Raw genomic sequence first — 14,045 nt, 5'->3', positions numbered from 1 at the left:
TATAACTGGAAGTTTGTACCCTTTGACCGTCTTCATCCATTTCTTCAGCCTTGGTAACTGCCAGTCTGGTTTCTCTTTCTGTGAATTTTGTATTCTTATATTCCCTACATATAAATGAGATCATTAAGTATTTGTCTTTTTCTGTATTTCACTTAGCATAATGCCTTCAAGGTTCATCCATGTTGTTTCAAAAGGTAGGATTTCCTTCTTTTTTTAATGGCTGAACACACACACACACACACACATATATATATATATGTATATATAATCAATCACACTTTCTTTATCCATTCATCCACTGATGGGCACTTAGATTGTTTCCTGGTCTTGATTATCATAAATAAAGCTACAGTGAACATAGGGACATAGGTATCTCTTCAAAATGGTGATTTCATTTCCTTCAGATATAAATATATACCCGGAGGTGTTTTCCATACTGGCTGTCTCACTGTACATTCCCACCAACAGTGTACAAATATTCCCTTTTCTCTACTTCCTTGCCAGCACTTGTTACCTCTTGTCTTTTTGATGATAGCCATTCCAACGCACGTGTGGTTTGGTTTGCATTTCTGTGGTGATTGGTTATTTTGAGCATCTTTTCCTGTATCTGTTGATCATTTCTTGGCAAAAATGACTTGGCTTAGATCCTTTGCCCATTTTTAAATTGGATTATTTGTTTTTTCCTATTGACTTATATGGGTTTCTCATATATTTTGCATAATAACCCCTTATCAGATATGTGGTTTGCAAATATTTTCTCCCATTTCATGGGTTGCCTTTTCATTTTGTTGACTCTTTTGCTCTGCAAATGCTTTTTACTTTGATATAGTTTCACTGGTGCTTGGGGGGTCCTACCCATAAAATTGTTGCTAAGACCAGTGTCAAGGAGATTTTTCCCAGTGTTTTCTTCTAGGAGTTTTATGGTTTCAGGTCTTACTTTTAAGTCTTTAATTCACTTTGTGTTAATTTTTGTGAATGTTCTAAGACGGGTCTAGTTTTATTCTTTTACATGTAAATATCCAGTTTTCCTAGCACCATTTCAACTGGGAGGTGCAGAGAAGAGACAAGAGGTCATTTCATTAGCCCAGCAACACATAATGGAAACCTGAACTGGAGAAGTGGCAGGTCATACTCTGTGGGCCCCTGTTTCTTCATCTACAAAAGAGGAGTTTTAACACTATGTCATAGGATTGTTGTGAGGGTATATTGTGCTGAGAACTCAACACATATTTTTATTTTAAAAATACTAGCAGCAATCCTGGACAGTGATAAAAAACACAGCTCTGTGCTGTGCTGCCAACATTGACTCCCCATTCCCAGAGTTGGTTGAACTTCGACAAGTTTCCTAACCTATTTGTGCCTTGGTTTTTACATCTTCAAAATGGAAATAATAATAGCACTTAATTCATGAGGCTGTTGTAAGACTTATATGACTTAACGCTTGTACAGTGTTCAGACCTGGCATTTAGTAATGTCTTAATAAACATTGGTTTAAAATATATACACACACACAAGAGGTGCCTGCGTGGCTCTGTTGGTCGAGTGACTGACTCTTCTTGATTTTGGCCAGGTCATGATCTTAGGGTTGGGAGTTCGAGTCCTGTCTGGGGCTCCATGCTCAGCATGGAGTTTGCTTGTCCCTCTCCCTTTGCTTCTCCCCCTGCTCATGTGTGCTTTTGTTCTTTCTCTCAAATAAATAAATTAATAAAATCTTTAAAAAAATACAGAGACACATACACAAGTGGAAAGAAAAATTATTGAGGTAAAGTCAATATGACTTTATAATTAAGTGAACGTGTCTGTGGGTGTATGTGTATTTGTTGGCATGGGAGGTAGAGTAAGGTAGGAGATAAAAATCTGAGATAAATTGGTTTGGAGACCTTATGAGCCTACAGGTAATGAGAACTTGACTTAAGATTGGAGCAAATAAGCTAGAATAAATTTGAAAAGTTGGGCCAATATTTATTTCAACTTTTTATCTGGTAAGTTTGAAATGGTGATGGGTATCTATATATTCAGGGTAAGTAAGGAAGTTGGGATTTCAGATGAAGAATTTATAATTTAAAAATTATTAGCATCTAAGAACTAAAAATAATAATAGTTGATTGAAAACTAAGAGCGTTGTGCTGAACATTTAATACATATTATCTCACTTAATCCTCTCAGCATCCTAGGACGTAGGTACTATGATCAGCTACATCTCAGATGGGGAACAGTGAGGCACAGAGCAGATAGGTAACTTGTCCCAGGTCACCTGATCAAGTGGTCAAGCAAGAGTTTGACTCCAGGCAATTTTATTCTGTTGCCTGCACTCTTAATTCTTTTTGGACTGTCTCCACAGCAAAGGCTGAAGCCATGAGATTGGTCAAAAAAAGTGTGGTGAGAAAAAGAATGTCCAATGAGATGTTTTTGACATAACCATCCACACTATTCCTCTTGGGGCTTTCTCATTTGCCAACAGGTTCCGCTCTGCAAAACAAATAGGAAGGGCTCAATAGTTGTTGGATGAGAGAATGTGTAATCGGATGTTAGAGGTTCGGGCTTTGTGGCCATAAAGTAGAGGAAGTTTAATTGGCTCAGGCCGGGGTTCAGCTGCCAGACCTTGTCCTAGCAGCAAGGCGCTCACACCCCCAGTTCGCAAGGAAAATTGGATGCATCAGGATCACCTGGGAAGGTTACTCATCAACAGAATCCCAATTCCCAGTCCTGACCTGCTGTACAGCAAATCAAGGTCAGCCTTGGCGCACAGTGCCTTTAATAAATGCCTGGGAGATTGTGATGGGCAACCAGTTGCTTACCCACTCCTCTGACCCACCAAGATTACTGGGATTGAAATGTGGTATTTTTGTTACACAAAGAGCAGCCATAAAAGAATGATATTGGTTTTCTTGTGAGTTTTAAACCAGCTCTGAAGGTGATTTTAAAAGAGGAATTCCCAGAATGTTTGGAGCAATCACAGGATCGCGGAGGTAATTACACAGCCTCCCCAAGTGACTATTTTGTAGGGAAATGCTCATTTGGATTTGTAGTTTCTGATGTGTTTAATAAATACCACTTTCATTGCTAAAAGAGCCTCACTTCATAAATGTGGTTTTTCTGGATAAAAAGGAAAACAGAGGAGCAGAGCTTTCATCCGACATTACTATGTATTCTCCACTTCATTGTTACTCTTGTGTTTGGAGAGGAATCGGTCAATTGGGTCATTTTCTGAGCTCCACGGACCGTCATCATCCCTGCTTATATCTGAATTGTTCACAGCACTTTGACCTTTACAGAGAACAGCTCTACATTGATGCCAAGTGTTGTTATTATATAGCGGAGCCCTTGTGAAATGGTGGAGGAGGACCCAACGAACACCTGAGCTAGAGGCTGATTTCCATTAGAATTCTATAGAACTTTTCTCAGAATATGATTTGACCTATGGAGAATCTGAATTCAGGCAGTGATTAGCACTGTTATATCTGGGGCTTGCTGAATTTTTATATCTCAGCTTGGTCAGTTTTGGTAGATGGAAAATAGTTTCCTGGCCGGGTACATTAGGCCTTGGTGCAATTAATTCATGGCTATCCACGTTTATATGAAGTTTCACAGATACTGTTGGAAACATCTCCCATGTCTACTTTATCTCACAATAATTACATAGAAAATTAAAATGAATCAATTCCAGTTTAACAGTCTTTTTGCTTAACCAATTTTTTGCTCTGCTTATAGGTCTAATTGCTTTAATTCTAATTTTATTTTTCTATAAGGTAGGGATCATATCCACTTCATTAGGTTGTATTCTAGGGATAACTATAATTAGAAAAGATATCCTTAAAGGGACCCTAAGTATGGAGAAGATACCTTCATTTGAATTTTTCCCGTGGACCATTTCTCTTTGGCCCTTCCTTCATTCCTTTACCACATATTTGTTGAACACTTACTCTGGACCAGGTGCTGAAGATATCTTCTAGCTGCTGAAGATATCACTGTGGGGAAAAAACATTGCCAGAAAAAGCCCTGCCCTCCTAGAGCACACAGGCAGAGAGAGTGAGACAGATAGTAGACAAAATAAATAAGTAAACTGTGCACTATATTAGAAGGTGTTAAGGGTTGTGGGGAAAACAAAGTGGGAAAGCAGGTGGGGAGGACTGGACTGGGGAGAAGAAGGTGGTGTTTCTGTTTTATTTATTTATTTTTAAAGATTTTATTTATTTATTTATTTATTTATTTATTTATTTATTTGAGAGAGAGCGCCCAGGAGAGCGTGCGAGGGCGTGCGCTGGGGAGGAGCAGAGGGAGAGGGACAAGCAGACTGTCCCTTGACCACGGAGCCCGACATGGGGCTTGATCCCAGGATCCCTGACTCATGACCTGAGCCAAAATCAAGAGTCTGATGCTCAACTGACTGAGCCACCCAGGTGCCCCTTCTGTTTTAAATAAGGTGCTTCGGGGGGAGGGCTCCTCTCTGCAAGGGTGACCCTGAACTAAATCTTGGGGACGGGTGAGGAAAGCCTCTGTTATTTAATGGCATTCCAAGGGACATTAGTCCTAAGAAATGCTGAGTTTAAAAACGGTTTCACTGTTCAATCAGTTGGGAAATAATAATTTCCAGATATTTACAGTGCTTGTTAGCATATTAAATAATTTGAAAAGCCTGCTGGAAAGGAACCTATTTAATTCAAACGTATTTAAAATATTTTCCTTCCTTCCTCCTTCTCTCCCGCCCTCCGGTCCTCCCTCCTCCCCCAGCTTGGCACAGCAGCTGGGCTATAGCTCCGAGCCATCCTTTACATGGGATGTGACCCCGCCGACTGAGCATCGGTGAGGCTTCCAAAGCGGTGCGGTCCAGGAAAGCTGCATCCGTTCTGGAACCCTGGACACAAGTGTGAGACCCGAATCTGCCACTTTGTCCTTGAGCGAGTTGAACTTTTCTTATTTTTGGTTTTATCATCTACAAATTGGGCCTAATAATAATATCAACTGTGCGAGTTTGTAGTGAAGAGTAAATAAAATGAGGGGTTAGAGCACCTTTTAAATGGTGTAGTACTACAAATACAGATGTCTTACGTGCTTTTCTGTTTGCTTTTTTGGTACTTGGGATGAGTTGCTCTACTGTTATTACCTTGTCTAGGGTTCATTTATAAAGAGCTTGCCAAAGGAGGGTTGAAGGGGAAGGAATAAGTATTCTGAGTCTGTGAAAGAGTGAAGAGCTACTCTCCTAGACCAGAATCCCAAACTTGTGTCTTATTAGCCTCAGGCTCTAATTAGACTAATTCACTGGCCAAAGGCCCATTTCTCTACATTAGCCAATGGTTCTCAAACTTTGGTGCACACTGGAATCACTTGAAGCTTTTAAAAAAATACCTTTGCCTGGCTCCAACCCTCAGATATTCTGATTTAATTGCTGTGGGGCGCATATTGCAAATCAAGATTGTTTAAAGCTTCCCAAGTGATTCCACCATGCCCCAAGGTTTGGAGACCACTGGTCTAAGCTAATCCCTGTGATCCTCTTTTTTTAGTAGCCTGGCCAAGAGTAAAGCTTACAAGTTGATCATGGTTGTAAGTCAATGAATTGGATTCCTTTTTCTTCTGGGAAGGTAAACAGGCAAGAAGGAAGAAAGGGAGGGAGGGGAATTTGCTTTTATCAGGCACCTGTTTTGACAGGGCATTTGGCTCTTTTATCCATTATCTCAGTAACTCTGTTACTTAAACATTATGATTCCATTTTAAAGATGCCATAACTGATTGCATAGAGCTTAAGGTCATTTCTCAGGAATTTGAAACAGGACCTTCAGTTTTGTGTTCTGTGACCTTTCCACCACTCTGTGACAGCCATTCAGCCTTCCTTGGTGTTCCCAGTGCTGTCTCCCACCCTCTTCATCTTCCCTTCCTTCGCTCTCTGGCAAAACCTGGTATCCAGGCTTTATGTATCCGTGCCAAACAAAGTCAGAGTTAATACATTTTTTTTTTTTGGAGGAAGGAGCAGTTTTACATTTAAATATGACCAGGAAATGACCTACTTCATTGCCGAATAGTAACTGTATACATAAGGTAGCATAATCAGCAGTGCATATCGTGCAGAGGGGGGCCCTTCTGAGCAAAGCACCTGTACAGGATAGCTTAGGGCTGTGTGTCAGTAAGGCTGGCCCTGCTTTTCCACCTCCCAGATGATCTAAAGAATTTTCATGCAGCTGGAACAGATGTAGGCAAATGCTCTCCCCAGATAACAGGTTATTCATTTAACATTCATGGAGCACCTACTGTGTGCTAGGCACTAGGCGTGAAAAGATAACTAAAACATTTATGACACGAAAGGCATTTACCACTGAGTAGCAAAGGCAGACATACAAACAATAATTACAATAAAATATGGTGACTATAGTCATAGAAGTGTGTTGATGGAGGCGCAGAGGAGGGGTGGTGGGCCCCACTGGGCCGTCACATGGGAGGACAGTGGGAGGCTCATCCTGGAGTAGTTCATCAAGGAGGGGACTTTTCGAAGCATGTGGTTGGGTACCCTCGTTCCACCCCTTTGGTGATCATGGGAACACCCATGCTGGAGGGTTCATCCCCCGAGGTGGGTAGGGCAGTTGTCAAAGAGGAAATGCAAGGTAGAAGCAGTTGAATGACTTTGCCAGGGTCACAAAAACAGTAAGAGGGAGACATTAGACTCCTGCTCAAGTGTTCTGACTCCGAGTTTAGTCTTCTTTCCATGACACCGAGTTTCCTCTGCTGCTTCAGCAGCTGGCAGGGCCACGTAGCTGAGAACGTCGTCGGTAACATGTGGCATCAGGTGACATCTTGATTATTTTTTCCAGTTGAACCTGGTTGCCAAAGGAAAGTCTTTCTCCCTTCTGAACCCAGGCAGTGAATGCACTATCTCAAATGGAAAAGAGAGCCTTGAAATGAAGAGCTCCAGAAAGCCCTAGGTATAAAATAGAATCTGAGATGTATAGTTCTATTCAGAAATTTATGGTCCAAATACAGGTGTCTATAAATATTTAAAATCACCAGCACTCTTTTGCCTTGGGTATTATATAGTTTCATATTTTACAAATTAGACTTTATTCAAATAAATGCAATTTTTATTTCAGATGCTCCTAAATCATTTGCATTCCTCCTCCCTCCCCCCATCTTTATTGCCAGCTGACGCCACTGCCAATTCACTGATAATTCCCAAATACATTTCTCCAGCCACAGATTTCTTCTAAATCTTTCCCCAGGCCAGTGGAATCTAGCTATTTCATAGGACTTTAAACCCAACATATCTCAAACCAAATTCATTATTTTCTTAACATAGGCTTAATTTGTACCTCTTTAACATGCTACCATTAATTTAGTTGTCCAAGCCAGCTCCTTCAGTCTGTTGATCCCAGGTCCCTGCCAAATATCCCTCCAATCCTCCTCCCCACCTCACTGCCACGCTTCTGTTCCAGGCCTTCGTTCTTTCCTCCTCACAGCTGAGTAGACCTTAACTGTATTCCCAGAAACAATGAGTATTTTCTTACACTTCATTCATCTTTCTTAGCACACAGAGAATTGTCCAGCCATCTTAAACAAAACCAGAAACCTCTTCTTATTTTATTTCAATATTCAGATCTTTCTAAAAAGCTGGTACATTGTCCTGAGTCAGTTAAGTAAAATACCTTGATGATAAATTTCTTTGATGATTGAAGCTTTTATTGTGTCTCAAGGCCATCATTCTGAACACTGGTGATTATTATACACTGTCCATGTTGCAGTCAGCACAGCATTCGGCGTAAAGGAATGTATTATTCTTGGGGTGCCTGGGTGGCTCAGTTAGTTAAGGGACTGCCTTCGACTCAGGTCATGATCCCTGGGTCCTGGGGTCGAGCCCTGCGTCAGGCTCCCTGCTCTGCAGGAAGCCTGCTTCTCCTCTGCCTGCTGCTCCCCTGTGCCTGTAAGCTCTCTCGACCACTCTCTCTCTCTCAAATAAATAAATAAAATATTTTTTTTTTAAAGTTTAAGTTCAGTTTTAAAATAAACTGTTCTTACGCCAATGGTTCTTAGCCTTTCTGGAGTCATGAACCCTTCTGAGAATGTGGTAAAAGTTATGGATCTTCTCTTGAGAACAATGTGGACACACACGTATGCACATATGCATTTTGCCTACAACTTTAAGACTCTTACTCCATCCATGGATCCTTAGAGCTTTCATGCAATCTGGCCTGAGGACCCCTGTCCCATATGACATTGTTTTCATTTTTTCATGTCAGAGGCATGGTATAAATTCATTTTCTTATTTATTTATTAATTTCATATTTTATTTATTTGTTCTAGAGAGAGAGTGAGCAAGCAAGTAAGCAGGTGGGGGGCAGAGGGAGAGGGAGAGAATCTTAAACCGACTCTGCACTGAGCATGGAGCCCAAAGCCGGGCTCTGTCTCATGACCCTGAGATCATGACCTGAGCTGAAATCAAGAGTCAGAAGCTTAATGACAGAACCAGCCAGGTGCCCCTAAATTCCTGTTTTAAATAGGTGTTTGGATTACCCTGGTCCTAATTAATGTGATTAGCTGTAATATTTGCCCACAATTTGTACCAGGTTTTGAGTATGGACTAGGACAAAGTGATTTCTGCACAATCATCCTGATTCTGCCCTTGGCTAGCTATAAGACTTTGTGAAGTCCTATAACTAGCAAGTAGAAATCAAGTTAGATTCTCAGCCAGGGGACCTTATGTTCTTTTAACTTTGCACAATTTTTTAGAAAAGCAACTCTGGTGTAAAACACGGTCCATCTGCCATGATAATATTTTGTTGTGTGGGAAGAGTGCTTTTGCTTCTGCTATTTCATTTATCCTAACAAAAACCGGTGAGAAGGTCATTGAGTTATAAGTCTTCAGTAAGGATAAATAAGGAAAGGAACACTGAGAAAGGCTTTCTCAGAGTTAGTTGCAAAGAGGAAATATATAGGAGATCCTTTTTTGGTTCTAGCTCCTGGGTCTCTTCACCATAAACCTGTGCTCTTCAACTAACTTCATGATTTAATTCAAGCTAAATATGAGTCTGAGGCATCCAGGCAAAAATGGTTGGATCAGTTCCTATCAAATGAGGTCTGTATAGGAATCTGATTGTGTTAGAAAGAAAGCAAGTCATAGACAAGCATGCATGATAGCCAATAACATTTTAGCTGATATGGTGGGCTATTGGTATAGTCAGCTAATTATTCTATCTCATAGAAAAGAGACCATCTTAGAAAATGTAAGTTTGAACATATTTTTGTATATGGATTTTTTTGAGCTACCCTTAAGTATACTCAGAAATTAGAAATATGATCTTTGTTACCTTTACCTGAGCTCCTTAGCATATTTTTTATCCCCCCCCAAAACCAGTCTTTCTAAGGCTGAGCCCTCTTTTTCTTTCTTTCCCACATCCTGTTTCAGACTTGTAGAAGCTTAGAGTTGGACGGACCTTGGAGACTGGTTAAATCTCTTCTTGTGCAAGAGGGAAACTGAGGCCCAGAATTATTAAATAATTTGCCGGAGTGTTACATACAGCTGATCAGTAGCAGATGCAAGATGAGATCACAGGTCTCACAGTTACTGGTCTTCACTTATTTTCCTATCTTTCTTTCTTTCTTTTTTTTTTTTAAAGGAACCACTTTTTTAAAAAGGATTTTATTTATTTATTTGACAGAGAGAGACAGCCAGCGAGAGAGGGAACACCAGCAGGGGGAGTGGGAGAGGAAGAAGCAGGCTCCCAGCCGAGGAGCCTGATGCGGGGCTCGATCCCAGAACGCCAGGATCACGCCCTGAGCCGAAGGCAGACGCTTAACGACTGAGCCACCCAGGTGCCCCTTATTTTCCTATCTTTCCAAACAGAAAAATTAATGTGACACTCGGAAAATTCAAAATATGGCAGAAAAAGGCTCATAACCGCTAAAAAGCTACAGTGATTAAGCTTTGTCCACCACCGCTCACACTCATGGCATTCTACCTCATCTTAATATGCTTCTCCAATTAAATAATTCCACCTCTGAGCTTAATTAGTTGTTTTCTAAGGAGTATCTAAAATAGGGAGAAACAAGCTTGAAATTTTCTCAGTTAAAAGGATTAAACTTTTGCTACATAAAACTTGCAGTTTCTGTCAGATTGAAAAGTGGCATCCCTGCTCTCCAAAGGGCAGTTTTGTGTCCATCAGTACATCAGAAGCGAGTTAAGGACAGCTGGTGTTGTACTTAGGCAAACCGAAGAGGCAGAGAAAAATGCATAATGCTGTCAGAAAGGAATTGAGAGAGGAAGAAAAGATGAAAAATAAACCCCAGAATCAGAGAACAGTGATGTCACACGTAGAAGTGAACAGTGTGGAACAGAGAATGATCAATACACCCAATAATAGTAAATAATGGCTTTGTGGGCAAAGTCAGACTTGAACTTGGCCTTGACCAATAGATAGAATTTGAACAGCAAAGAGGCAGAAGGGGGCATTGAATGCTTGGGCAGTGACCTTGGGGTTAACAAAGGGTGAAGTGGGCAGTGGGTGAGCAGCCTGACTGCAAGATGTGAGGAGGTAGAAATGAAGTTGAATCAGTAGGTAAGCGGAGAGCTTGATAGTGAGGGCTCAAGGCACTTGGCTTTGAATCCCAGCTGTGTAACTCTGGGCAAATTATTTAACTTCTCGGTGCCTCAGTTTCCTTGGGTAGAATGGGAATACCAATAATCCTTCTCTCCTGTTCTTCTTGAGAAGATTTAATTAGATTTACAAGTTCTAAACACAAGCAAAGTTTAAGACAACAACTTCCATTCATCCCATCCATCTTAGTGAGCATTTTTTTTTTTTTTTTTGCCTTTTGGTTTGGTTGGAAAGTGAAACCAAACACGCTACAACAATACTATCATATTTAGGGTGAAGCCAGAAAATAAAGACTCAAATGTCGTCTGAGGAGTTTGGACTTGAATAAACAACAGAGAGCAGTTCTTAGCCAGAGGTGGATTTACAGAATCCGGGTTTAGGAAGGATCTGTTCAAACTCCAGAGAACTGGAGTATTCTGCCTCGACCCTTAGCCCGTTGCTCAAACACCTCACCCCTTGGCTGCCTGCAGTGACATGTGGCTTGGTGGCAAACAGCATGGAAGGCATTTGTCCGGAAATAAAAATGGATTTCAAGGAATTAAAGTTAGTCAAATTTTTATGGTTCTTTTTCTTTCTTTCTTTCTTTCTTTCTTTCTTTCTTTCTTTCTTTCTTTCTTTCTTTCTTTCTTTCTTTCTTTCTTTCTTGCAGTGACTCTTTAAAGGTCTGGTTCTAAGGCCGATAAGTAATAAAGCTGGAGGAGCAGGTTGGTAAATTGAATATTAACAAGCCTCTCTTGGACGGTTACTAAAATGCTAGCAATAACATCAAAAGACGGTACCTACTCGAGTTCTGAATAGGCCCTTGCCTTCTTTAGAATCATCTTTGACACTGATGACCTCTAAGCACTGGACAAGACTGCACCAGTTGATCTGTCTGGCATTCTAAGGAGACTGGTACGCAGAGCCAGAGAGTTGTGTCCAAATGTTAAGGGTGACGAGGCACCGTTCAAGTTTTGGGATCTATTCGTCAATAGTTCTCAGACACTCTCAGGGCTACTTTAGGGAGGCTCTTTTCCAATTCTGATCATCTGGTCTTTGCATAATTGCAATATCCTCCCTGTGGAATTTGCTAGTGATTTTTGGTGTATGCCTCTAAAGGAAAAAGACCTAATAAGTTACTTGCTATTTTCATTCAATCTAGCCAACCTCTCAAATAGGTAAACTAGTCTTAAACCTACAGCAGCCGCAGATGATCTTGGATGAGAGAAAAAGTTTTTCTCCCAATCAGCTTTGCTTTTCAGACGTGACACTCTCCTCCACACTTTATTTTTTGCAACCCTGGCTTGTGCTGTCATCTTTTAGGGGTTTTTTGGAATCTGTGGGAATAGTGACTTTGCCAATCCATGATGGTGACCAAGGTCAACAACAACAAAAAACCGTGTGGAAAAAAATTCCTAAACCCATTCTTCTGCTCCAGATGGGGAATTAGCAATAAAGAAGGGCAAAATATTTGCCAAACCTGGCACTTATATTTATTTTTCAGCAATGTGCGTATGGTGATTAATATGCCCAATATTATGATTAATAGAAGCTGCAGGAAACACACCAATGTACAAATAATAGCAACTAAATATTATAAAGAGACGTGAACTCTGCTTTACCTGTCACGTGGTCACACCGTCTAAAATACATTCTCATGTTTGCAGAAATAAATACCAAGAGTTATGGTTGAGACCTTTCGTACTGATTCTAGAGAATGTTAATTATAAAAATGACAAATGCAGTGACTAGCCAGCAATAATATCTTTGTATGAAGAAAAAGTTTTCCTGCTGTTGTAGAGGAATTCAGATAAAAAGCTAGTTATCCTTTCTGCCCTTTCAAACTCCCCTGGTGGGCCAGGTGCCAGGAGCCCCCCAAATTTCCTGATGTGTGGGTAGAGCCCCTCACATGGGGGGGGGGGGCTTGGGCTTTCATTTCTCTCTCTCTTTATCTCTTCTCTCGCTTTTTCTTCCCTGCCCCCTTCCCATTTTTAAAAGGCTTTAAAGAACATCTCTGGGAGACAAAAATAGCTCCAGTTGTGAGAGGCCTACACACTGAGAAGGCATCTGAGATGCAAGTCAGCAAGTGCGAGCCGCGAACATGAGTGTCTGGCCTGGGGTGGATGCTCCTCGCTGTCTTGGTGCCGATTCTCTGCCTGGGCCCGGTGGGTAGAAGGGAAAATGGTTTTTCAGGGGTGGGAGGTGGGTCGGGGTAGGTTTGGGGTCTGCTAACGGAAGGAATCGCCACCCCAGCATTGGGGCTGAGGGGCCGTTCCTTCCCCTCCCCCCACGTTTTTAAAATTTATTTTGCCCAGGCGGGGATTGGCGATGGTCAAAAGGGAGCAGTTGGCACTGAATGTCACCCTGAAGGTAAAATGAAAGACAAAAGATGAACGCATGCTTGCTTTCCCTTTGCAGCGGCTGCTGCGGCGGCAGGAGCAGCAGGATTTAAAGGGGAAAAAAACCCCACACGCACAGACACACATATATACACACCCAGAGGCGTCAATTATGCAAACGCAATAATGCAATCAAATCATGACAGTGCCGGGAATTTTTTTTTTTTAAACACAGATATTTATTTTTAAAAAGAGAGAGAGAGAAACGCATGCAAACAGAAACGTGCACATACCACGTAACCACCCGAGGAGAACCTGGCAGCCTCTCTCTTCTTCTGCCAAGTTATCATTGAGAAAACAGACAGGCATCATGACGTCCTGGGTCACAGGGAGTGCGGACCGACGCTACCAAGAGAAAAGGGAGGCGCCTCGGCGCTCCGGCTAGCCGCGGGCGCCCCTCTGCCCCTCGCAGCCCGGCTCGGTGAGTGCACAGCTCCTCGGGACGCGGACCCCGGGGGCCAGGCCGGCCCCGCGCCCGCGGGGGCAGAGCGGGTGGCCGTGCCCTTGCCACCGGCGGGCCGGCCAGCACCCCCTCGCCTGCTGAGGTCGCGGGAGCCCAGTTAAAGGAGGCGTGTGTAAGATGTGCAATGTTCCTGCATGGGGGTTTTGTAGACTTTCATAGCCAAAGAAACCGGCTTCGGCTTCTTTAAAATCCCCGACGACTCACCTGATTAACCTGCTGCAGTTCTGACCCTGCCAAGGTAACTGGTCCAAATCCTTATCATCAACATCTGGAGACAAACATTTGCATCTGGGGCATTCTTGATTTGCAGTCCTGGTTGAAATCTCTATTGCTACCCCCTTCCCCCTTCACTTGTTTAGAGTCTCTTGGAAAAAAAAAAAAAAAGCAACCCCTCCCTCAATAACACAACCATAAGTACCGTCCACCTCTTGTAGACTTGCCTTACCATGACTGCAAAACTGTCAGCGTGTGTGCTGGAGACACAGAGAAATTCTAATTTCAATGAGATTTGTTCTTTAAACACCTCTCCCATCCCCCTCCTTGGATAGACTTCAGTGCTTGGTAAAGTGGCAAAGAGTGAGGGCAGAGTTAGGGCACTGGACCGGGAGGGGTTGGGGTGAGTCCTCGGGG

General features: G+C 42.1%; 1 protein-coding gene across 2 annotated transcripts in view; it reads left to right on the top strand.

The window, feature by feature from the left end:
• Window positions 1-14,045, top strand: part of ESRRG (estrogen related receptor gamma) — a 605,699-nt gene that overhangs the window by 33,145 nt on the left and 558,509 nt on the right. Inside the window, exon 1 of one of the 2 annotated variants that reach the window (XM_057315052.1) lies at window positions 12,540-12,718. The exons of the other annotated variant lie outside the window; for it this stretch is intronic. The gene's annotated coding sequence lies outside the window, so the exon portion shown is untranslated. Of the gene's footprint in view, window positions 1-12,539; window positions 12,719-14,045 lie in introns of those variants that run through there. 2 annotated transcript variants of the gene reach the window in all.

Source organism: Ursus arctos, unplaced genomic scaffold, assembly GCF_023065955.2.
Source record: "Ursus arctos isolate Adak ecotype North America unplaced genomic scaffold, UrsArc2.0 scaffold_2, whole genome shotgun sequence".
Classification (NCBI taxonomy): domain Eukaryota; kingdom Metazoa; phylum Chordata; class Mammalia; order Carnivora; family Ursidae; genus Ursus; species Ursus arctos.
Note: the sequence above shows the minus strand (reverse complement) of the source record. Positions and strands in the feature narration are given on the sequence as shown.